Below are 27,435 nucleotides of genomic sequence, written 5' to 3' on the forward strand. Positions count from 1 at the left end.
CAATATATCAAAACGATGCATGAAGTGTGGAGTTGTTAGTGCATTCCAAGTATGTCTGTCCAGTAGGAGTGAAGTGTGGAGTTGATATAATTTAAAGATTGAGAAGAGGTAGGGCCAAAGCAGTAAAAGAATGTAACTTTTCAAGTTTCTAGGATTACAAAAAGGTATTATCAAATAAAACTGCTAATGCCATGACGTAAATTGTTGAAAGCGCCTCCATAAAAGCCAAACTAAGCAATGAAGTACCTTGTATTTTATGCCTAACCTAACCTAACCTACATGATTTTTAATTGTCTTAATCATTATCTCACATCAGTTCAAATGAAATGATTCATTAAAGAGGAATCATGCCATATCGAGATTTGATCATTGATTGATACAATTTTTATTTTGGTTAATTGTTGAATAGGCTAGAATGAAATAACAATGGTTTTGGAGAGATAGTCGGTGTGGAAGCAAACCAACATTTCTATTGGCAAATAGGAGGTTTACAAGTGTTGACAGACGGCTAGAATTTCTTCGAATATGTTGTAGAATTCATTTAAGACATGAGCGAAACTTAAAACTGATAAGATTTAGGTGCGCTTTTACAACGGAGAATCATACGGTTTCTTTATGAGGAGTTAGTTGCACCTATGAATGATATAAATACTACTGCTGAATCATTGATCCTAGTTCCCTATCAAGTAGCACCACCAATAACGCTTGGCCATCCAAATTCCCTTTTGATTCCAAGTGCAACTGACCTTGAATATTCTTTAAGCCCCTAGTGATGGATCGATGGTACCTAAAGGTTGGTTTCAAATTTAGATTTATGGCTTATATTGGTTGACCTTCAATAGCTCTTAGGTGATTTTGAAATCTTAGGATACAATGATGTATATATATTATGATTGATATCGCGAAGGTAAAGGGACTCTAAACCGCAACGTTAGCTTGGTAGGATGGGGGTATAGTTGACGTCGATTCATCATTTTTAACATCAATAATTCAAAACCAAACGTGAAACTTTGTTTTCATTTCGATTCTTTATGCAATATGGATAGATTTACGAATTTAAAGACTAAACGAAAAAATTTACGATGTATGGCATTTCACGTGGTCAATTAATTAATTTATTGACCGAAATATATGATTAAATTAGGCAGGATTGTAGAAAAAGAAATGGTTGAATCAAAATAATTCCTTCTTAATTTGCAATTTTGTTAGAGGGTACTATGAATGTTCTCCCATGTTCCATTTACACACTAAAGGAGTGATACAAGATATAAGGTGTGCAGTTAAGCCAACATTTCTATTTGCAAATAAGGGGTTTCCAAGTGCAAGCCCAAGTAATTATAACATCTCAGGTGGTAGTTGCTAACTTACTAGGTTCAGTCGATATAGTCGTTCAGAATCATTGATCCTATTTCCATATCGAGCAGCAACACCTGTTAAAAACAAAGAGAAGAATTCTCAATTTATCCTAAGATCCGCTTTTGTCCGATCCATGTCATAGATCTGATAAAAGCCAGACTAACCAATCAAGTACCTCGTATTTTACTGTGGAGGCACTTTCAGCAATTTATTGCTTATTGCTTTATTGTGTATTTTACCTACTTGATAGCTTAATCTGGCTTTTATGGAGGCACTTTCAACAATATATTTCTGTAGTGTAATTCAAATATAATAAATATTAATATCGTACACATATTTCGCTTGCTCTTTTTTTCTTTTTACACTATATCATACATATCATCAATAAATATATTTATATAAATCATGTTCCGCAAGCATTGGAATACGATTCATGGGCTTACCTAATTTTGAATTTAAATCTTAGATATTTAGAGCCTTATTTTGTTATTTATTTGTATTCAAAGTTACTCAAAGATGACCTTCTATGGCTAAGCATACTAAACATGATACAACAACAACAATTACTAATTTATCTGGCAATATATTACTGAAAAGTCGAAAACTCAGTGATTCTACAAGGTAAACGCTCACCTGACCTGTTAGAAAAAAATAAATAGGAATAGAGATAGAATAAAAGTAACCCGAAAACTCAGTGATTCTGAATTTTCTGATCTTGACATTCAAATTTGCCAAATTTGTTTGTTTACTATAATTTAACAAAAGGCATTAAACGATATATCAAAACGATGCATGAAGTGTGGAGTTGTTAGTGCATTCCAAGTATGTCTGTCCAGTAGGAGTGAAGTGTGGAGTTGATATAATTTAAAGATTAAGAAGAGGTAGGGCCAAAGCAGTAAAAGAATGAAACTTTTCAAGTTTCTAGGATTACAAAAAGGTATTATCAAATAAAACTGCTAATGCCATGACGTAAATTGTTGAAAGCGCCTCCATAAAAGCCAAACAAAGCAATGAAGTACCTTGTATTTTATGCCTAACCTAACCTAACCTACATGATTTTTAATTGTCTTAATCATTATCTCACATCAGTTCAAATGAAATGATTCATTAAAGAGGAATCATGCCATATCGAGATTTGATCATTGATTGATACAATTTTTATTTTGGTTAATTGTTGAATAGGCTAGAATGAAATAACAATGGTTTTGTAGAGATAGTCGGTGTGGAAGTAAACCAACATTTCTATTGGCAAATAGGAGGTTTACAAGTGTTGCAGACGGCTAGAATTTCTTCGAATATGTTGTAGAATTCATTTAAGACATGAGCGAAACTTAAAACTGATAAGATTTAGGTGCGCTTTTACAACGGAGAATCATACGGTTTCTTTATGAGGAGTTAGTTGCACCTATGAATGATATAAATACTACTGCTGAATCATTGATCCTAGTTCCCTATCAAGTAGCACCACCAATAACGCTTGGCCATCCAAATTCCCTTTTGATTCCAAGTGCAACTGACCTTGAATATTCTTTAAGCCCCTAGTGATGGATCGACCTGGTACCTAAAGGTTGGTTTCAAATTTAGATTTATGGCTTATATTGGTTGACCTTCAATAGCTCTTGGGTGATTTTGAAATCTTAGGATACAATGATGTATATATATTATGATTGATATCGCGAAGGTAAAGGCACTCTAAACCGCAATGTTAGCTTGGTAGGATAGGGGTATAGTTGACGTCGATTCATCATTTTTAACATCAATAATTCAAAACCCAACGTGAAACTTTGTTTTCATTCCGATTCTTTATGCAATATGGATAGATTTACGAATTTAAAGACTAAACGAAAAAATTTACGATGTATGACATTTCACGTGGTCAATTAATTAATTTATTGACCGAAATATATGATTAAATTAGGCAGGATTGTTGAAAAAGAAATGGTTGAATCAAAATAATTCCTTCTTAATTTGCAATTTTGTTAGAGGGTACTATGAATGTTCTACCATGTTCCATTTACACACTAAAGGAGTGATACAAGATATAAGGTGTGCAGTTAAGCCAACATTTCTATTTGCAAATAAGGGGTTTCCAAGTGCAAGCCCAAGTACTTATAACATCTCAGGTGGTAGTTGCTAACTTACTAGGTTCAGTCGATATAGTCGTTCAGAATCATTGATCCTATTTCCCTATCGAGCAGCAGCACCTGTTAAAAACAAAGAGAAGAATTCTCAATTTATCCTAAGATCCGCTTTTGTCCGATCCATGTCATAGATATGATAAAAGCCAGACTAACCAATCAAGTACCTCGTATTTTACTGTGGAGGCACTTTCAGCAATTTATTGCTTATTGCTTTATTGTGTATTTTACCTACTTGATAGCTTAATCTGGCTTTTATGGAGGCACTTTCAACAATATATTTCTTTAGTGTAATTCAAATATAATAAATATTAATATCGTACACATATTTCGCTTGCTCTTTTTTTCTTTGTACACTATATCATACATATCATCAATAAATATATTTATATAAATCATGTTCCGCAAGCATTGGAATACGATTCATGGGCTTACCTAATTTTGAATTTAAATCTTAGATATTTAGAGCCTTATTTTGTTATTTATTTGTATTCAAAGTTACTCAAAGATGACCTTCTATGGCTAAGCATACTAAACATGATACAACCACAACAATTACTAATTTATCTGCCAATATATTACTGAAAAGTCGAAAACTCAGTGATTCTACAAGGTAAACGCTCACCTGACTTGTTAGAAAAAAATAAATAGGAATAGAGATAGAATAAAAGTAACCCGAAAACTCAGTGATTCTGAATTTTCTGATCTTGACATTCAAATTTTCCAAATTTGTTTGTTTACTATAATTTAACAAAAGGCATTAAACGATATATCAAAACGATGCATGAAGTGTGGAGTTGTTAGTGCATTCCAAGTATGTCTGTCCAGTAGGAGTGAAGTGTGGAGTTGATATAATTTAAAGATTGAGAAGAGGTAGGGCCAAAGCAGTAAAAGAATGTAACTTTTCAAGTTTCTAGGATTACAAAAAGGTATTATCAAATAAAACTGCTAATGCCATGACGTAAATTGTTGAAAGCGCCTCCATAAAAGCCAAACTAAGCAATGAAGTACCTTGTATTTTATGCCTAACCTAACCTAACCTACATGATTTTTAATTGTCTTAATCATTATCTCACATCAGTTCAAATGAAATGATTCATTAAAGAGGAATCATGCCATATCGAGATTTGATCATTGATTGATACAATTTTTATTTTGGTTAATTGCTGAATAGGCTAGAATGAAATAACAATGGTTTTGGAGATATAGTCGGTGTGGAAGCAAACCAACATTTCTATTGGCAAATAGGACGTTTACAAGTGTTGACAGACGGCTAGAATTTCTTCGAATATGTTGTAGAATTCATTTAAGACATGAGCGAAACTTAAAATTGATAAGATTTAGGTGCGCTTTTACAACGGAGAATCATACGGTTTCTTTATGAGGAGTTAGTTGCACCTATGAATTATATAAATACTACTGCTGAATCATTGATCCTAGTTCCCTATCAAGTAGCACCACCAATAACGCTTGGCCATCCAAATTCCCTTTTGATTCCAAGTGCAACTGACCTTGAATATTCTTTAAGCCCCTAGTGATGGATCGACTTGGTACCTAAAGGTTGGTTTCAAATTTAGATTTATGGCTTATATTGGTTGACCTTCAATAGCTCTTGGGTGATTTTGAAATCTTAGGATACAATGATGTATATATATTATGATTGATATCGCGAAGGTAAAGGGACTCTAAACCGCAACGTTAGCTTGGTAGGATAGGGGTATAGTTGACGTCGATTCATCATTTTTAACATCAATAATTCAAAACCAAACGTGAAACTTTGTTTTCATTCCGATTCTTTATGCAATATGGATAGATTTACGAATTTAAAGACTAAACGAAAAAATTTACGATGTATGACATTTCACGTGGTCAATTAATTAATTTATTGACCGAAATATATGATTAAATTAGGCAGGATTGTAGAAAAAGAAATGGTTGAATCAAAATAATTCCTTCTTAATTTGCAATTTTGTTAGAGGGTACTATGAATGTTCTACCATGTTCCATTTACACACTAAAGGAGTGATACAAGATATAAGGTGTGCAGTTAAGCCAACATTTCTATTTGCAAATAAGGGGTTTCCAAGTGCAAGCCCAAGTACTTATAACATCTCAGGTGGTAGTTGCTAACTTACTAGGTTCAGTCGATATAGTCGTTCAGAATCATTAATCTGATTTCCCTATCGAGCAGCAGCACCTGTTAAAAACAAAGAGAAGAATTCTCAATTTATCCTAAGATCCGCTTTTGTCCGATCCATGTCATAGATCTGATAAAAGCCAGACTAACCAATCAAGTACCTCGTATTTTACTGTGGAGGCACTTTCAGCAATTTATTGCTTATTGCTTTATTGTGTATTTTACCTACTTGATAGCTTAATCTGGCTTTTATGGAGGCACTTTCAACAATATATTTCTGTAGTGTAATTCAAATATAATAAATATTAATATCGTACACATATTTCGCTTGCTCTTTTTTTCTTTGTACACTATATCATACATATCATCAATAAATACATTTATATAAATCATGTTCCGCCAGCATTGGAATACGATTCATGGGCTTACCTAATTTTGAATTTAAATCTTAGATATTTAGAGCCTTATTTTGTTATTTATTTGTATTCAAAGTTACTCAAAGATGACCTTCTATGGCTAAGCATACTAAACATGATACAACAACAACAATTACTAATTTATCTGCCAATATATTACTGAAAAGTCGAAAACTCAGTGATTCTACAAGGTAAACGCTCACCTGACCTGTTAGAAAAAAATAAATAGGAATAGAGATAGAATAAAAGTAACCCGAAAACTCAGTGATTCTGAATTTTCTGATCTTGACATTCAAATTTTCCAAATTTGTTTGTTTACTATAATTTAACAAAAGGCATTAAACGATATATCAAAACGATGCATGAAGTGTGGAGTTGTTAGTGCATTCCAAGTATGTCTGTCCAGTAGGAGTGAAGTGTGGAGTTGATATAATTTAAAGATTGAGAAGAGGTAAGGCCAAAGCAGTAAAAGAATGTAACTTTTCAAGTTTCTAGGATTACAAAAAGGTATTATCAAATAAAACTGCTAATGCCATGACGTAAATTGTTGAAAGCGCCTCCATAAAAGCCAAACTAAGCAATGAAGTACCTTGTATTTTATGCCTAACCTAACCTAACCTACATGATTTTTAATTGTCTTAATCATTATCTCACATCAGTTCAAATGAAATGATTCATTAAAGAGGAATCATGCCATATCGAGATTTGATCATTGATTGATACAATTTTTATTTTGGTTAATTGTTGAATAGGCTAGAATGAAATAACAATGGTTTTGGAGAGATAGTCGGTGTGGAAGCAAACCAACATTTCTATTGGCAAATAGGAGGTTTACAAGTGTTGACAGACGGCTAGAATTTCTTCGAATATGTTGTAGAATTCATTTAAGACATGAGCGAAACTTAAAATTGATAAGATTTAGGTGCGCTTTTACAACGGAGAATCATACGGTTTCTTTATGAGGAGTTAGTTGCACCTATGAATGATATAAATACTACTGCTGAATCATTGATCCTAGTTCCCTATCAAGTAGCACCACCAATAACGCTTGGCCATCCAAATTCCCTTTTGATTCCAAGTGCAACTGACCTTGAATATTCTTTAAGCCCCTAGTGATGGATCGACCTGGTACCTAAAGGTTGGTTTCAAATTTAGATTTATGGCTTATATTGGTTGACCTTCAATAGCTCTTGGGTGATTTTGAAATCTTAGGATACAATGATGTATATATATTATGATTGATATCGCGAAGGTAAAGGGACTCTAAACCGCAACGTTAGCTTGGTAGGATAGTGGTATAGTTGACGTCGATTCATCATTTTTAACATCAATAATTCAAAACCAAACGTGAAACTTTGTTTTCATTCCGATTCTTTATGCAATATGGATAGATTTACGAATTTAAAGACTAAACGAAAAAATTTACGATGTATGACATTTCACGTGGTCAATTAATTAATTTATTGACCGAAATATATGATTAAATTAGGCAGGATTGTAGAAAAAGAAATGGTTGAATCAAAATAATCCCTTCTTAATTTGCAATTTTGTTAGAGGGTACTCTGAATGTTCTACCATGTTCCATTTACACACTAAAGGAGTGATACAAGATATAAGGTGTGCAGTTAAGCCAACATTTCTATTTGCAAATAAGGGGTTTCCAAGTGCAAGCCCAAGTACTTATAACATCTCAGGTGGTAGTTGCTAACTTACTAGGTTCAGTCGATATAGTCGTTCAGAATCATTGATCCTATTTCCCTATCGAGCAGCAGCACCTGTTAAAAACAAAGAGAAGAATTCTCAATTTATCCTAAGATCCGCTTTTGTCCGATCCATGTCATAGATCTGATAAAAGCCAGACTAACCAATCAAGTACCTCGTATTTTACTGTGGAGGCACTTTCAGCAATTTATTGCTTATTGCTTTATTGTGTATTTTACCTACTTGATAGCTTAATCTGGCTTTTATGGAGGCACTTTCAACAATATATTTCTGTAGTGTAATTCAAATATAATAAATATTAATATCGTACACATATTTCGCTTGCTCTTTTTTTCTTTGTACACTATATCATACATATCATCAATAAATATATTTATATAAATCATGTTCCGCAAGCATTGTAATAAGATTCATGGGCTTACCTAATTTTGAATTTAAATCTTAGATATTTAGAGCCTTATTTTGTTATTTATTTGTATTCAAAGTTACTCAAAGATGACCTTCTATGGCTAAGCATACTAAACATGATACAACAACAACAATTACTAATTTATCTGCCAATATATTACTGAAAAGTCGAAAACTCAGTGATTCTACAAGGTAAACGCTCACCTGACCTGTTAGAAAAAAATAAATAGGAATAGAGATAGAATAAAAGTAACCCGAAAACTCAGTGATTCTGAATTTTCTGATCTTGACATTCAAATTTGCCAAATTTGTTTGTTTACTATAATTTAACAAAAGGCATTAAACGATATATCAAAACGATGCATGAAGTGTGGAGTTGTTAGTGCATTCCAAGTATGTCTGTCCAGTAGGAGTGAAGTGTGGAGTTGATATAATTTAAAGATTGAGAAGAGGTAGGGCCAAAGCAGTAAAAGAATGTAACTTTTCAAGTTTCTAGGATTACAAAAAGGTATTATCAAATAAAACTGCTAATGCCATGACGTAAATTGTTGAAAGCGCCTCCATAAAAGCCAAACTAAGCAATGAAGTACCTTGTATTTTATGCCTAACCTAACCTAACCTACATGATTTTTAATTGTCTTAATCATTATCTCACATCAGTTCAAATGAAATGATTCATTAAAGAGGAATCATGCCATATCGAGATTTGATCATTGATTGATACAATTTTTATTTTGGTTAATTGTTGAATAGGCTAGAATGAAATAACAATGGTTTTGGAGAGATAGTCGGTGTGGAAGCAAACCAACATTTCTATTGGCAAATAGGAGGTTTACAAGTGTTGACAGACGGCTAGAATTTCTTCGAATATGTTGTAGAATTCATTTAAGACATGAGCGAAACTTAAAATTGATAAGATTTAGGTGCGCTTTTACAACGGAGAATCATACGGTTTCTTTATGAGGAGTTAGTTGCACCTATGAATGATATAAATACTACTGCTGAATCATTGATCCTAGTTCCCTATCAAGTAGCACCACCAATAACGCTTGGCCATCCAAATTCCCTTTTGATTCCAAGTGCAATTGACCTTGAATATTCTTTAAGCCCCTAGTGATGGATCGACCTGGTACCTAAAGGTTGGTTTCAAATTTAGATTTATGGCTTATATTGGTTGACCTTCAATAGCTCTTGGGTGATTTTGAAATCTTAGGATACAATGATGTATATATATTATGATTGATATCGCGAAGGTAAAGGGACTCTAAACCGCAACGTTAGCTTGGTAGGATAGTGGTATAGTTGACGTCGATTCATCATTTTTAACATCAATAATTCAAAACCAAACGTGAAACTTTGTTTTCATTCCGATTCTTTATGCAATATGGATAGATTTACGAATTTAAAGACTAAACGAAAAAATTTACGATGTATGACATTTCACGTGGTCAATTAATTAATTTATTGACCGAAATATATGATTAAATTAGGCAGGATTGTAGAAAAAGAAATGGTTGAATCAAAATAATCCCTTCTTAATTTGCAATTTTGTTAGAGGGTACTATGAATGTTCTACCATGTTCCATTTACACACTAAAGGAGTGATACAAGATATAAGGTGTGCAGTTAAGCCAACATTTCTATTTGCAAATTAGGGGTTTCCAAGTGCAAGCCCAAGTACTTATAACATCTCAGGTGGTAGTTGCTAACTTACTAGGTTCAGTCGATATAGTCGTTCAGAATCATTGATCCTATTTCCCTATCGAGCAGCAGCACCTGTTAAAAACAAAGAGAAGAATTCTCAATTTATCCTAAGATCTGCTTTTGTCCGATCCATGTCATAGATCTGATAAAAGCCAGACTAACCAATCAAGTACCTCGTATTTTACTGTGGAGGCACTTTCAGCAATTTATTGCTTATTGCTTTATTGTGTATTTTACCTACTTGATAGCTTAATCTGGCTTTGATGGAGGCACTTTCAACAATATATTTCTGTAGTGTAATTCAAATATAATAAATATTAATATCGTACACATATTTCGCTTGCTCTTTTTTTCTTTGTACACTATATCATACATATCATCAATAAATACATTTATATAAATCATGTTTCGCAAGCATTGGAATACGATTCATGGGCTTACCTAATTTTGAATTTAAATCTTAGATATTTAGAGCCTTATTTTGTTATTTATTTGTATTCAAAGTTACTCAAAGATGACCTTCTATGGCTAAGCATACTAAACATGATACAACAACAACAATTACTAATTTATCTGCCAATATATTACTGAAAAGTCGAAAACTCAGTGATTCTACAAGGTAAACGCTCACCTGACCTGTTAGAAAAAAATAAATAGGAATAGAGATAGAATAAAAGTAACCCGAAAACTCAGTGATTCTGAATTTTCTGATCTTGACATTCAAATTTGCCAAATTTGTTTGTTTACTATAATTTAACAAAAGGCATTAAACGATATATCAAAACGATGCATGAAGTGTGGAGTTGTTAGTGCATTCCAAGTATGTCTGTCCAGTAGGAGTGAAGTGTGGAGTTGATATAATTTAAAGATTGAGAAGAGGTAAGGCCAAAGCAGTAAAAGAATGTAACTTTTCAAGTTTCTAGGATTACAAAAAGGTATTATCAAATAGAACTGCTAATGCCATGACGTAAATTGTTGAAAGCGCCTCCATAAAAGCCAAACTAAGCAATGAAGTACCTTGTATTTTATGCCTAACCTAACCTAACCTACATGATTTATAATTGTCTTAATCATTATCTCACATCAGTTCAAATGAAATGACTCATTAAAGAGGAATCATGCCATATCGAGATTTGATCATTGATTGATACAATTTTTATTTTGGTTAATTGTTGAATAGGGTAGAATGAAATAACAATGGTTTTGGAGAGATAGTCGGTGTGGAAGCAAACCAACATTTCTATTGGCAAATAGGAGGTTTACAAGTGTTGACAGACGGCTAGAATTTCTTCGAATATGTTGTAGAATTTATTTAAGACATGAGCAAAACTTAAAATTGATAAGATTTAGGTGCGCTTTTACAACGGAGAATCATACGGTTTCTTTATGAGGAGTTAGTTGCACCTATGAATGATATAAATACTACTGCTGAATCATTGATCCTAGTTCCCTATCAAGTAGCACCACCAATAACGCCTGGCCATCCAAATTCCCTTTTGATTCCAAGTGCAACTGACCTTGAATATTCTTTAAGCCCCTAGTGATGGATCGACCTGGTACCTAAAGGTTGGTTTCAAATTTAGATTTATGGCTTATATTGGTTGACCTTCAATAGCTCTTGGGTGATTTTGAAATCTTAGGATACAATGATGTATATATATTATGATTGATATCGCGAAGGTAAAGGGACTCTAAACCGCAACGTTAGCTTGGTAGGATAGGGGTATAGTTGACGTCGATTCATCATTTTTAACATCAATAATTCAAAACCAAACGTGAAACTTTGTTTTCATTCCGATTCTTTATGCAATATGGATAGATTTACGAATTTAAAGACTAAACAAAAAAATTTACGATGTATGACATTTCACGTGGTCAATTAATTAATTTATTGACTGAAATATATGATTAAATTAGGCAGGATTGTAGAAAAAGAAATGGTTGAATGAAAATAATTCCTTCTTAATTTGCAATTTTGTTAGAGGGTACTATGAATGTTCTACCATGTTCCATTTACACACTAAAGGAGTGATACAAGATATAAGGTGTGCAGTTAAGCCAACATTTCTATTTGCAAATAAGGGGTTTCCAAGTGCAAGCCCAAGTACTTATAACATCTCAGGTGGTAGTTGCTAACTTACTAGGTTCAGTCGATATAGTCGTTCAGAATCATTGATCCTATTTCCCTATCGAGCAGCAGCACCTGTTAAAAACAAAGAGAAGAATTCTCAATTTATCCTAAGATCCGCTTTTGTCCGATCCATGTCATAGATCTGATAAAAGCCAGACTAACCAATCAAGTACCTCGTATTTTACTGTGGAGGCACTTTCAGCAATTTATTGCTTATTGCTTTATTGTGTATTTTACCTACTTGATAGCTTAATCTGGCTTTTATGGAGGCACTTTCAACAATATATTTCTGTAGTGTAATTCAAATATAATAAATATTAATATCGTACACATATTTCGCTTGCTCTTTTTTTCTTTGTACACTATATCATACATATCATCAATAAATACATTTATATAAATCATGTTCCGCAAGCATTGGAATACGATTCATGGGCTTACCTAATTTTGAATTTAAATCTTAGATATTTAGAGCCTTATTTTGTTATTTATTTGTATTCAAAGTTACTCAAAGATGACCTTCTATGGCTAAGCATACTAAACATGATACAACAACAACAATTACTAATTTATCTGCCAATATATTACTGAAAAGTCGAAAACTCAGTGATTCTACAAGGTAAACGCTCACCTGACCTGTTAGAAAAAAATAAATAGGAATAGAGATAGAATAAAAGTAACCCGAAAACTCAGTGATTCTGAATTTTCTGATCTTGACATTCAAATTTGCCAAATTTGTTTGTTTACTATAATTTAACAAAAGGCATTAAACGATATATCAAAACGATGCATGAAGTGTGGAGTTGTTAGTGCATTCCAAGTATGTCTGTCCAGTAGGAGTGAAGTGTGGAGTTGATATAATTTAAAGATTGAGAAGAGGTAGGGCCAAAGCAGTAAAAGAATGTAACTTTTCAAGTTTCTAGGATTACAAAAAGGTATTATCAAATAGAACTGCTAATGCCATGACGTAAATTGTTGAAAGCGCCTCCATAAAAGCCAAACTAAGCAATGAAGTACCTTGTATTTTATGCCTAACCTAACCTAACCTACATGATTTTTAATTGTCTTAATCATTATCTCACATCAGTTCAAATGAAATGATTCATTAAAGAGGAATCATGCCATATCGAGATTTGATCATTGATTGATACAATTTTTATTTTGGTTAATTGTTGAATAGGCTAGAATGAAATAACAATGGTTTTGGAGAGATAGTCGGTGTGGAAGCAAACCAACATTTCTATTGGCAAATAGGAGGTTTACAAGTGTTGACAGACGGCTAGAATTTCTTCGAATATGTTGTAGAATTCATTTAAGACATGAGCGAAACTTAAAATTGATAAGATTTAGGTGCGCTTTTACAACGGAGAATCATACGGTTTCTTTATGAGGAGTTAGTTGCACCTATGAATGATATAAATACTACTGCTGAATCATTGATCCTAGTTCCCTATCAAGTAGCACCACCAATAACGCTTGGCCATCCAAATTCCCTTTTGATTCCAAGTGCAACTGACCTTGAATATTCTTTAAGCCCCTAGTGATGGATCGACCTGGTACCTAAAGGTTGGTTTCAAATTTAGATTTATGGCTTATATTGGTTGACCTTCAATAGCTCTTGGGTGATTTTGAAATCTTAGGATACAATGATGTATATATATTATGATTGATATCGCGAAGGTAAAGGGACTCTAAACCGCAACGTTAGCTTGGTAGGATAGTGGTATAGTTGACGTCGATTCATCATTTTTAACATCAATAATTCAAAACCAAACGTGAAACTTTGTTTTCATTCCGATTCTTTATGCAATATGGATAGATTTACGAATTTAAAGACTAAACGAAAAAATTTACGTTGTATGACATTTCACGTGGTCAATTAATTAATTTATTGACCGAAATATATGATTAAATTAGGCAGGATTGTAGAAAAAGAAATGGTTGAATCAAAATAATCCCTTCTTAATTTGCAATTTTGTTAGAGAGTACTATGAATGTTCTACCATGTTCCATTTACACACTAAAGGAGTGATACAAGATATAAGGTGTGCAGTTAAGCCAACATTTCTATTTGCAAATAAGGGGTTTCCAAGTGCAAGCCCAAGTACTTATAACATCTCAGGTGGTAGTTGCTAACTTACTAGGTTCAGTCGATATAGTCATTCAGAATCATTGATCCTATTTCCCTATCGAGCAGCAGCACCTGTTAAAAACAAAGAGAAGAATTCTCAATTTATCCTAAGATCCGCTTTTGTCCGATCCATGTCATAGATCTGATAAAAGCCAGACTAACCAATCAAGTACCTCGTATTTTACTGTGGAGGCACTTTCAGCAATTTATTGCTTATTGCTTTATTGTGTATTTTACCTACTTGATAGCTTAATCTAGCTTTTATGGAGGCACTTTCAACAATATATTTCTGTAGTGTAATTCAAATATAATAAATATTAATATCGTACACATATTTCGCTTGCTCTTTTTTTCTTTGTACACTATATCATACATATCATCAATAAATACATTTATATAAATCATGTTCCGCAAGCATTGGAATACGATTCATGGGCTTACCTAATTTTGAATTTAAATCTTAGATATTTAGAGCCTTATTTTGTTATTTATTTGTATTCAAAGTTACTCAAAGATGACCTTCTATGGCTAAGCATACTAAACATGATACAACAACAACAATTACTAATTTATCTGCCAATATATTACTGAAAAGTCGAAAACTCAGTGATTCTACAAGGTAAACGCTCACCTGACCTGTTAGAAAAAAATAAATAGGAATAGAGATAGAATAAAAGTAACCCGAAAACTCAGTGATTCTGAATTTTCTGATCTTGACATTCAAATTTGCCAAATTTGTTTGTTTACTATAATTTAACAAAAGGCATTAAACGATATATCAAAACGATGCATGAAGTGTGGAGTTGTTAGTTCATTCCAAGTATGTCTGTCCAGTAGGAGTGAAGTGTGGAGTTGATATAATTTAAAGATTGAGAAGAGGTAGGGCCAAAGCAGTAAAAGAATGTAACTTTTCAAGTTTCTAGGATTACAAAAAGGTATTATCAAATAAAACTGCTAATGCCATGACGTAAATTGTTGAAAGCGCCTCCATAAAAGCCAAACTAAGCAATGAAGTACCTTGTATTTTATGCCTAACCTAACCTAACCTACATGATTTTTAATTGTCTTAATCATTATCTCACATCAGTTCAAATGAAATGACTCATTAAAGAGGAATCATGCCTTATCGAGATTTGATCATTGATTGATACAATTTTTATTTTGGTTAATTGTTGAATAGGCTAGAATGAAATAACAATGGTTTTGGAGAGATAGTCGGTGTGGAAGCAAACCAACATTTCTATTGGCAAATAGGAGGTTTACAAGTGTTGACAGACGGCTAGAATTTCTTCGAATATGTTGTAGAATTCATTTAAGACATGAGCGAAACTTAAAATTGATAAGATTTAGGTGCGCTTTTACAACGGAGAATCATACGGTTTCGTTATGAGGAGTTAGTTGCACCTATGAATGATATAAATACTACTGCTGAATCATTGATCCTAGTTCCCTATCAAGTAGCACCACCAATAACGCTTGGCCATCCAAATTCCCTTTTGATTCCAAGTGCAACTGACCTTGAATATTCTTTAAGCCCCTAGTGATGGATCGACCTGGTACCTAAAGGTTGGTTTCAAATTTAGATTTATGGCTTATATTGGTTGACCTTCAATAGCTCTTGGGTGATTTTGAAATCTTAGGATACAATGATGTATATATATTATGATTGATATCGCGAAGGTAAAGGGACTCTAAACCGCAACGTTAGCTTGGTAGGATAGGGGTATAGTTGACGTCGATTCATCATTTTTAACATCAATAATTCAAACCCAACCGTGAAACTTTGTTTTCATTCCGATTCTTTATGCAATATGGATAGATTTACGAATTTAAAGACTAAACGAAAAAATTTACGATGTATGACATTTCACGTGGTCAATTAATTAATTTATTGACCGAAATATATGATTAAATTAGGCAGGATTGTAGAAAAAGAAATGGTTGAATCAAAATAATTCCTTCTAAATTTGCAATTTTGTTAGAGGGTACTATGAATGTTCTACCATGTTCCATTTACACACTAAAGGAGTGATACAAGATATAAGGTGTGCAGTTAAGCCAACATTTCTATTTGCAAATAAGGGGTTTCCAAGTGCAAGCCCAAGTACTTATAACATCTCAGGTGGTAGTTGCTAACTTACTAGGTTCAGTCGATATAGTCGTTCAGAATCATTGATCCTATTTCCCTATCGAGCAGCAGCACCTGTTAAAAACAAAGAGAAGAATTCTCAATTTATCCTAAGATCCGCTTTTGTCCGATCCATGTCATAGATCTGATAAAAGCCAGACTAACCAATCAAGTACCTCGTATTTTACTGTGGAGGCACTTTCAGCAATTTATTGCTTATTGCTTTATTGTGTATTTTACCTACTTGATAGCTTAATCTGGCTTTTATGGAGGCACTTTCAACAATATATTTCTGTAGTGTAATTCAAATATAATAAATATTAATATCGTACACATATTTCGCTTGCTCTTTTTTTCTTTGTACACTATATCATACATATCATCAATAAATATATTTATATAAATCATGTTCCGCAAGCATTGGAATACGATTCATGGGCTTACCTAATTTTGAATTTAAATCTTAGATATTTAGAGCCTTATTTTGTTATTTATTTGTATTCAAAGTTACTCAAAGATGACCTTCTATGGCTAAGCATACTAAACATGATACAACAACAACAATTACTAATTTATCTGCCAATATATTACTGAAAAGTCGAAAACTCAGTGATTCTACAAGGTAAACGCTCACCTGACCTGTTAGAAAAAAATAAATAGGAATAGAGATAGAATAAAAGTAACCCGAAAACTCAGTGATTCTGAAGTTTCTGATCTTGACATTCAAATTTGCCAAATTTGTTTGTTTACTATAATTTAACAAAAGGCATTAAACGATATATCAAAACGATGCATAAAGTGTGGAGTTGTTAGTGCATTCCAAGTATGTCTGTCCAGTAGGAGTGAAGTGTGGAGTTGATATAATTTAAAGATTGAGAAGAGGTAGGGCCAAAGCAGTAAAAGAATGTAACTTTTCAAGTTTCTAGGATTACAAAAAGGTATTATCAAATAAAACTGCTAATGCCATGACGTAAATTGTTGAAAGCGCCTCCATAAAAGCCAAACTAAGCAATGAAGTACCTTGTATTTTATGCCTAACCTAACCTAACCTACATGATTTTTAATTGTCTTAATCATTATCTCACATCAGTTCAAATGAAATGACTCATTAAAGAGGAATCATGCCATATCGAGATTTGATCATTGATTGATACAATTTTTATTTTGCTTAATTGTTGAATAGGCTAGAATGAAATAACAATGGTTTTGGAGAGATAGACGGTGTGGAAGCAAACCAACATTTCTATTGGCAAATAGGAGGTTTACAAGTGTTGACAGACGGCTAGAATTTCTTCGAATATGTTGTAGAATTCATTTAAGACATGAGCGAAACTTAAAACTGATAAGATTTAGGTGCGCTTTTACAACGGAGAATCATACGGTTTCTTTATGAGGAGTTAGTTGCACCTATGAATGATATAAATACTACTGCTGAATCATTGATCCTAGTTCCCAATCAAGTAGCACCACCAATAACGCTTGGTCATCCAAATTCCCTTTTGATTCCAAGTGCAACTGACCTTGAATATTCTTTAAGCCCCTAGTGATGGATCGACCTGGTACCTAAAGGTTGGTTTCAAATTTAGATTTATGGCTTATATTGGTTGACCTTCAATAGCTCTTGGGTGATTTTGAAATCTTAGGATACAATGATGTATATATATTATGATTGATATCGCGAAGGTAAAGGGACTCTAAACCGCAACGTTAGCTTGGTAGGATAGGGGTATAGTTGACGTCGATTCATCATTTTTAACATCAATAATTCAAAACCAAACGTGAAACTTTGTTTTCATTCCGATTCTTTATGCAATATGGATAGATTTACGAATTTAAAGACTAAACGAAAAAATTTACGATGTATGACATTTCACGTGGTCAATTAATTAATTTATTGACCGAAATATATGATTAAATTAGGCAGGATTGTAGAAAAAGAAATGGTTGAATCAAAATAATTCCTTCTTAATTTGCAATTTTGTTAGAGGGTAGTATGAATGTTCTACCATGTTCCATTTACACACTAAAGGAGTGATACAAGATATAAGGTGTGCAGTTAAGCCAACATTTCTATTTGCAAATAAGGGGTTTCCAAGTGCAAGCCCAAGTACTTATAACATCTCAGGTGGTAGTTGCTAACTTACTAGGTTCAGTCGATATAGTCGTTCAGAGTCATTGATCCTATTTCCCTATCGAGCAGCAGCACCTGTTAAAAACAAAGAGAAGAATTCTCAATTTATCCTAAGATCCGCTTTTGTCCGATCCATGTCATAGATCTGATAAAAGCCAGACTAACCAATCAAGTACCTCGTATTTTACTGTGGAGGCACTTTCAGCAATTTATTGCTTATTGCTTTATTGTGTATTTTACCTACTTGATAGCTTAATCTGGCCTTTATGGAGGCACTTTCAACAATATATTTCTGTAGTGTAATTCAAATATAATAAATATTAATATCGTACACATATTTCGCTTGCTCTTTTTTCTTTGTACACTATATCATACATATCATCAATAAATATATTTATATAAATCATGTTCCGCAAGCATTGGAATACGATTCATGGGCTTACCTAATTTTGAATTTAAATCTTAGATATTTAGAGCCTTATTTTGTTATTTATTTGTATTCAAAGTTACTCAAAGATGACCTTCTATGGCTAAGCATACTAAACATGATACAACAACAACAATTACTAATTTATCTGCCAAAATATTACTGAAAAGTCGAAAACTCAGTGATTCTACAAGGTAAACGCTCACCTGACCTGTTAGAAAAAAATAAATAGGAATAGAGATAGAATAAAAGTAACCCGAAAACTCAGTGATTCTGAATTTTCTGAGCTTGACATTCAAATTTGCCAAATTTGTTTGTTTACTATAATTTAACAAAAGGCATTAAACGGTATATCAAAACGATGCATGAAGTGTGGAGTTGTTAGTGCATTCCAAGTATGTCTGTCCAGTAGGAGTGAAGTGTGGAGTTGATATAATTTAAAGATTGAGAAGAGGTAGGGCCAAAGCAGTAAAAGAATGTAACTTTTCAAGTTTCTAGGATTACAAAAAGGTATTATCAAATAAAACTGCTAATGCCATGACGTAAATTGTTGAAAGCGCCTCCATAAAAGCCAAACTAAGCAATGAAGTACCTTGTATTTTATGCCTAACCTAACCTAACCTACATGATTTTTAATTGTCTTAATCATTATCTCACATCAGTTCAAATGAAATGATTCATTAAAGAGGAATCATGCCATATCGAGATTTGATCATTGATTGATACAATTTTTATTTTGGTTAATTGTTGAATAGGCTAGAATGAAATAACAATGGTTTTGGAGAGATAGTCGGTGTGGAAGCAAACCAACATTTCTATTGGCAAATAGGAGGTTTACAAGTGTTGACAGACGGCTAGAATTTCTTCGAATATGTTGTAGAATTCATTTAAGACATGAGCGAAACTTAAAATTGATAAGATTTAGGTGCGCTTTTACAACGGAGAATCATACGGTTTCTTTATGAGGAGTTAGTTGCACCTATGAATGATATAAATACTACTGCTGAATCATTGATCCTAGTTCCCTATCAAGTAGCACCACCAATAACGCTTGGCCATCCAAATTCCCTTTTGATTCCAAGTGCAACTGACCTTGAATATTCTTTAAGCCCCTAGTGATGGATCGACCTGGTACCTAAAGGTTGGTTTCAAATTTAGTTTTATGGCTTATATTGGTTGACCTTCAATAGCTCTTGGGTGATTTTGAAATCTTAGGATACAATGATGTATATATATTATGATTGATATCGAAAAGGTAAAGGGACTCTAAACCGCAACGTTAGCTTGGTAGGATAGGGGTATAGTTGACGTCGATTCATCATTTTTAACATCAATAATTCAAAACCAAACGTGAAACTTTGTTTTCATTCCGATTCTTTATGCAATATGGATAGATTTACGAATTTAAAGACTAAACGAAAAAATTTACGATGTATGACATTTCACGTGGTCAATTAATTAATTTATTGACCGAAATATATGATTAAATTAGGCAGGATTGTAGAAAAAGAAATGGTTGAATCAAAATAATTCCTTCTTAATTTGCAATTTTGTTAGAGGGTAGTATGAATGTTCTACCATGTTCCATTTACACACTAAAGGAGTGATACAAGATATAAGGTGTGCAGTTAAGCCAACATTTCTATTTGCAAATAAGGGGTTTCCAAGTGCAAGCCCAAGTACTTATAACATCTCAGGTGGTAGTTGCTAACTTACTAGGTTCAGTCGATATAGTCGTTCAGAATCATTGATCCTATTTCCCTATCGAGCAGCAGCACCTGTTAAAAACAAAGAGAAGAATTCTCAATTTATCCTAAGATCCGCTTTTGTCCGATCCATGTCATATATCTGATAAAAGCCAGACTAACCAATCAAGTACCTCGTATTTTACTGTGGAGGCACTTTCAGCAATTTATTGCTTATTGCTTTATTGTGTATTTTACCTACTTGATAGCTTAATCTGGCTTTTATGGAGGCACTTTCAACAATATATTTCTGTAGTGTAATTCAAATATAATAAATATTAATATCGTACACATATTTCGCTTGCTCTTTTTTCTTTGTACACTATATCATACATATCATCAATAAATATATTTATATAAATCATGTTCCGCAAGCATTGGAATACGATTCATGGGCTTACCTAATTTTGAATTTAAATCTTAGATATTTAGAGCCTTATTTTGTTATTTATTTGTATTCAAAGTTACTCAAAGATGACCTTCTATGGCTAAGCATACTAAACATGATACAACAACAACAATTACTAATTTATCTGCCAATATATTACTGAAAAGTCGAAAACTCAGTGATTCTACAAGGTAAACGCTCACCTGACCTGTTAGAAAAAAATAAATAGGAATAGAGATAGAATAAAAGTAACCCGAAAACTCAGTGATTCTGAATTTTCTGATCTTGACATTCAAATTTGCCAAATTTGTTTGTTTACTATAATTTAACAAAAGGCATTAAACGATATATCAAAACGATGCATGAAGTGTGGAGTTGTTAGTGCATTCCAAGTATGTCTGTCCAGTAGGAGTGAAGTGTGGAGTTGATATAATTTAAAGATTGAGAAGAGGTAGGGCCAAAGGAGTAAAAGAATGTAACTTTTCAAGTTTCTAGGATTACAAAAAGGTATTATCAAATAAAACTGCTAATGCCATGACGTAAATTGTTGAAAGCGCCTCCATAAAAGCCAAACTAAGCAATGAAGTACCTTGTATTTTATGCCTAACCTAACCTAACCTACATGATTTTTAATTGTCTTAATCATTATCTCACATCAGTTCAAATGAAATGATTCATTAAAGAGGAATCATGCCATATCGAGATTTGATCATTGATTGATACAATTTTTATTTTGGTTAATTGTTGAATAGGCAAGAATGAAATAACAATGGTTTTGGAGAGATAGTCGGTGTGGAAGCAAACAAACATTTCTATTGGCAAATAGGAGGTTTACAAGTGTTGACAGACGGCTAGAATTTCTTCGAATATGTTGTAGAATTCATTTAAGACATGAGCGAAACTTAAAATTGATAAGATTTAGGTGCGCTTTTACAACGGAGAATCATACGGTTTCTTTATGAGGAGTTAGTTGCACCTATGAATGATATAAATACTGCTGATGAATCATTGATCCTAGTTCCCTATCAAGTAGCACCACCAATAACGCTTGGCCATCCAAATTCCCTTTTGATTCCAAGTGCAACTGACCTTGAATATTCTTTAAGCCCCTAGTGATGGATCGACCTGGTACCTAAAGGTTGGTTTCAAATTTAGTTTTATGGCTTATATTGGTTGACCTTCAATAGCTCTTGGGTGATTTTGAAATCTTAGGATACAATGATGTATATATATTATGATTGATATCGCGAAGGTAAAGGGACTCTAAACCGCAACGTTAGCTTGGTAGGATAGGGGTATAGTTGACGTCGATTCATCATTTTTAACATCAATAATTCAAAACCAAACGTGAAACTTTGTTTTCATTCCGATTCTTTATGCAATATGGATAGATTTACGAATTTAAAGACTAGACGAAAAAATTTACGATGTATGACATTTCACGTGGTCAATTAATTAATTTATTGACCGAAATATATGATTAAATTAGGCAGGATTGTAGAAAAAGAAATGGTTGAATTAAAATAATTCCTTCTTAATTTGCAATTTTGTTAGAGGGTAGTATGAATGTTCTACCATGTTCCATTTACACACTAAAGGAGTGATACAAGATATAAGGTGTGCAGTTAAGCCAACATTTCTATATGCAAATAAGGGGTTTCCAAGTGCAAGCCCAAGTACTTATAACATCTCAGGTGGTAGTTGCTAACCTACTAGGTTCAGTCGATATAGTCGTTCAGAATCATTGATCCTATTTCCCTATCGAGCAGCAGCACCTGTTAAAAACAAAGAGAAGAATTCTCAATTTATCCTAAGATCCGCTTTTGTCCGATCCATGTCATAGATCTGATAAAAGCCAGACTAACCAATCAAGTACCTCGTATTTTACTGTGGAGGCACTTTCAGCAATTTATTGCTTATTGCTTTATTGTGTATTTTACCTACTTGATAGCTTAATCTGGCTTTTATGGAGGCACTTTCAACAATATATTTCTGTAGTGTAATTCAAATATAATAAATATTAATATCGTACACATATTTCGCTTGCTCTTTTTTCTTTGTACACTATATCATACATATCATCAATAAATATATTTATATAAATCATGTTCCGCAAGCATTGGAATACGATTCATGGGCTTACCTAATTTTGAATTTAAATCTTAGATATTTAGAGCCTTATTTTGTTATTTATTTGTATTCAAAGTTACTCAAAGATGACCTTCTATGGCTAAGCATACTAAACATGATACAACAACAACAATTACTAATTTATCTGCCAATATATTACTGAAAAGTCGAAAACTCAGTGATTCTACAAGGTAAACGCTCACCTGACCTGTTAGAAAAAAATAAATAGGAATAGAGATAGAATAAAAGTAACCCGAAAACTCAGTGATTCTGAATTTTCTGATCTTGACATTCAAATTTGCCAAATTTGTTTGTTTACTATAATTTAACAAAAGGCATTAAACGATATATCAAAACGATGCATGAAGTGTGGAGTTGTTAGTGCATTCCAAGTATGTCTGTCCAGTAGGAGTGAAGTGTGGAGTTGATATAATTTAAAGATTGAGAAGAGGTAGGGCCAAAGCAGTAAAAGAATGTAACTTTTCAAGTTTCTAGGATTACAAAAAGGTATTATCAAATAAAACTGCTAATGCCATGACGTAAATTGTTGAAAGCGCCTCCATAAAAGCCAAACTAAGCAATGAAGTACCTTGTATTTTATGCCTAACCTAACCTAACCTACATGATTTTTAATTGTCTTAATCATTATCTCACATCAGTTCAAATGAAATGATTCATTAAAGAGGAATCATGCCATATCGAGATTTGATCATTGATTGATACAATTTTTATTTTGGTTAATTGTTGAATAGGCTAGAATGAAATAACAATGGTTTTGGAGAGATAGTCGGTGTGGAAGCAAACCAACATTTCTATTGGCAAATAGGAGGTTTACAAGTGTTGACAGACGGCTAGAATTTCTTCGAATATGTTGTAGAATTCATTTAAGACATGAGCGAAACTTAAAACTGATAAGATTTAGGTGCGCTTTTACAACGGAGAATCATACGGTTTCTTTATGAGGAGTTAGTTGCACCTATGAATGATATAAATACTACTGCTGAATCATTGATCCTAGTTCCCTGTCAAGTAGCACCACCAATAACGCTTGGCCATCCAAATTCCCTTTTGATTCCAAGTGCAACTGACCTTGAATATTCTTTAAGCCCCTAGTGATGGATCGACCTGGTACCTAAAGGTTGGTTTCAAATTTAGATTTATGGCTTATATTGGTTGACCTTCAATAGCTCTTGGGTGATTTTGAAATCTTAGGATACAATGATGTATATATATTATGATTGATATCGCGAAGGTAAAGGGACTCTAAACCGCAACGTTAGCTTGGTAGGATTGGGGTATAGTTGACGTTGATTCATCATTTTTAACATCAATAATTCAAAACCAAACGTGAAACTTTGTTTTCATTCCGATTCTTTATGCAATATGGATGGATTTACGAATTTAAAGACTAAACGAAAAAATTTACGATGTATGACATTTCACGTGGTCAATTAATTAATTTATTGACCGAAATATATGATTAAATTAGGCAGGATTGTAGAAAAAGAAATGGTTGAATCAAAATAATTCCTTCTTAATTTGCAATTTTGTTAGAGGGTACTATGAATGTTCTACCATGTTCCATTTACACACTAAAGGAGTGATACAAGATATAAGGTGTGCCGTTAAGCCAACATTTATATTTGCAAATAAGGGGTTTCCAAGTGCAAGCCCAAGTACTTATAACATCTCAGGTGGTAGTTGCTAACTTACTAGGTTCAGTCGATATAGTCGTTCAGAATCATTGATCCTATTTTCCTATCGAGCAGCAACACCTGTTAAAAACAAAGAGAAGAATTCTCAATTTATCCTAAGATCCGCTTTTGTCCGATCCATGTCATAGATCTGATAAAAGCCAGACTAACCAATCAAGTACCTCGTATTTTACTGTGGAGGCACTTTCAGCAATTTATTGCTTATTGCTTTATTGTGTATTTTACCTACTTGATAGCTTAATCTGGCTTTTATGGAGGCACTTTCAACAATATATTTCTGTAGTGTAATTTAAATATAATAAATATTAATATCGTACACATATTTCGCTTGCTCTTTTTTTCTTTGTACACTATATCATACATATCATCAATAAATATATTTATATAAATCATGTTCCGAAAGCATTGGAATACGATTCATGGGCTTACCTAATTTTGAATTTAAATCTTAGATATTTAGAGCCTTATTTTGTTATTTATTTGTATTCAAAGTTACTCAAAGATGACCTTCTATGGCTAAGCATACTAAACATGATACAACAACAACAATTACTAATTTATCTGGCAATATATTACTGAAAAGTCGAAACTCAGTGATTCTACAAGGTAAACGCTCACCTGACCTGTTAGAAAAAAATAAATAGGAATAGAGATAGAATAAAAGTAACCCGAAAACTCAGTGATTCTGAATTTTCTGATCTTGACATTCAAATTTGCCAAATTTGTTTGTTTACTATAATTTAACAAAAGGCATTAAACGATATATCAAAATGATGCATGAAGTGTGGAGTTGTTAGTGCATTCCAAGTATATCTGTCCAGTAGGAGTGAAGTGTGGAGTTGATATAATTTAAAGATTGAGAAGAGGTAGGGCCAAAGCAGTAAAAGAATGTAACTTTTCAAGTTTCTAGGATTACAAAAAGGTATTATAAAAAAAAACTGCTAATGCCATGACGTAAATTGTTGAAAGCGCCTCCATAAAAGCCAAACTAAGCAATGAAGTACCTTGTATTTTATGCCTAACCTAACCTAACCTACATGATTTTTAATTGTCTTAATCATTATCTCACATCAGTTCAAATGAAATGATTCATTAAAGAGGAATCATGCCATATCGAGATTTGATCACTGATTGATACAATTTTTATTTTGGTTAATTGTTGAATAGGCTAGAATGAAATAACAATGGTTTTGGAGAGATAGTCGGTGTGGAAGTAAACCAACATTACTATTGGCAAATAGGAGGTTTACAAGTGTTGACAGACGGTAAGAATTTCTTCGAATATGTTGTAGAATTCATTTAAGACATGAGCGAAACTTAAAACTGATAAGATTTAGGTGCGCTTTTACAACGGAGAATCATACGGTTTCTTTATGAGGAGTTAGTTGCACCTATGAATGATATAAATACTACTGCTGAATCATTGATCCTAGTTCCCTATCAAGTAGCACCACCAATAACGCTTGGCCATCCAAATTCCCTTTTGATTCCAAGTGCAACTGACCTTGAATATTCTTTAAGCCCCTAGTGATGGATCGACCTGGTACCTAAAGGTTGGTTTCAAATTTAGATTTATGGCTTATATTGGTTGACCTTCAATAGCTCTTGGGTGATTTTGAAATCTTAGGATACAATGATGTATATATATTATGATTGATATCGCGAAGGTAAAGGGACTCTAAACCGCAACGTTAGCTTGGTAGGATTGGGGTATAGTTGACGTTGATTCATCATTTTTAACATCAATAATTCAAAACCAAACGTGAAACTTTGTTTTCATTCCGATTCTTTATGCAATATGGATAGATTTACGAATTTAAAGACTAAACGAAAAAATTTACGATGTATGACATTTCACGTGGTCAATTAATTAATTTATTGACCGAAATATATGATTAAATTAGGCAGGATTGTAGAAAAAGAAATGGTTGAATCAAAATAATTCCTTCTTAATTTGCAATTTTGTTAGAGGGTACTATGAATGTTCTACCATGTTCCATTTACACACTAAAGGAGTGATACAAGATATAAGGTGTGCCGTTAAGCCAACATTTATATTTGCAAATAAGGGGTTTCCAAGTGCAAGCCCAAGTACTTATAACATCTCAGGTGGTAGTTGCTAACTTACTAGGTTCAGTCGATATAGTCGTTCAGAATCATTGATCCTATTTTCCTATCGAGCAGCAACACCTGTTAAAAACAAAGAGAAGAATTCTCAATTTATCCTAAGATCCGCTTTTGTCCGATCCATGTCATAGATCTGATAAAAGCCAGACTAACCAATCAAGTACCTCGTATTTTACTGTGGAGGCACTTTCAGCAATTTATTGCTTATTGCTTTATTGTGTATTTTACCTACTTGATAGCTTAATCTGGCTTTTATGGAGGCACTTTCAACAATATATTTCTGTAGTGTAATTTAAATATAATAAATATTAATATCGTACACATATTTCGCTTGCTCTTTTTTTCTTTGTACACTATATCATACATATCATCAATAAATATATTTATATAAATCATGTTCCGAAAGCATTGGAATACGATTCATGGGCTTACCTAATTTTGAATTTAAATCTTAGATATTTAGAGCCTTATTTTGTTATTTATTTGTATTCAAAGTTACTC

The sequence above is a fragment of the Nuphar pumila genome, chromosome 15 (assembly GCF_984573655.1).
Source record: "Nuphar pumila chromosome 15, dmNupPumi1.hap1.1, whole genome shotgun sequence".
Classification (NCBI taxonomy): Eukaryota; Viridiplantae; Streptophyta; class Magnoliopsida; order Nymphaeales; family Nymphaeaceae; genus Nuphar; species Nuphar pumila.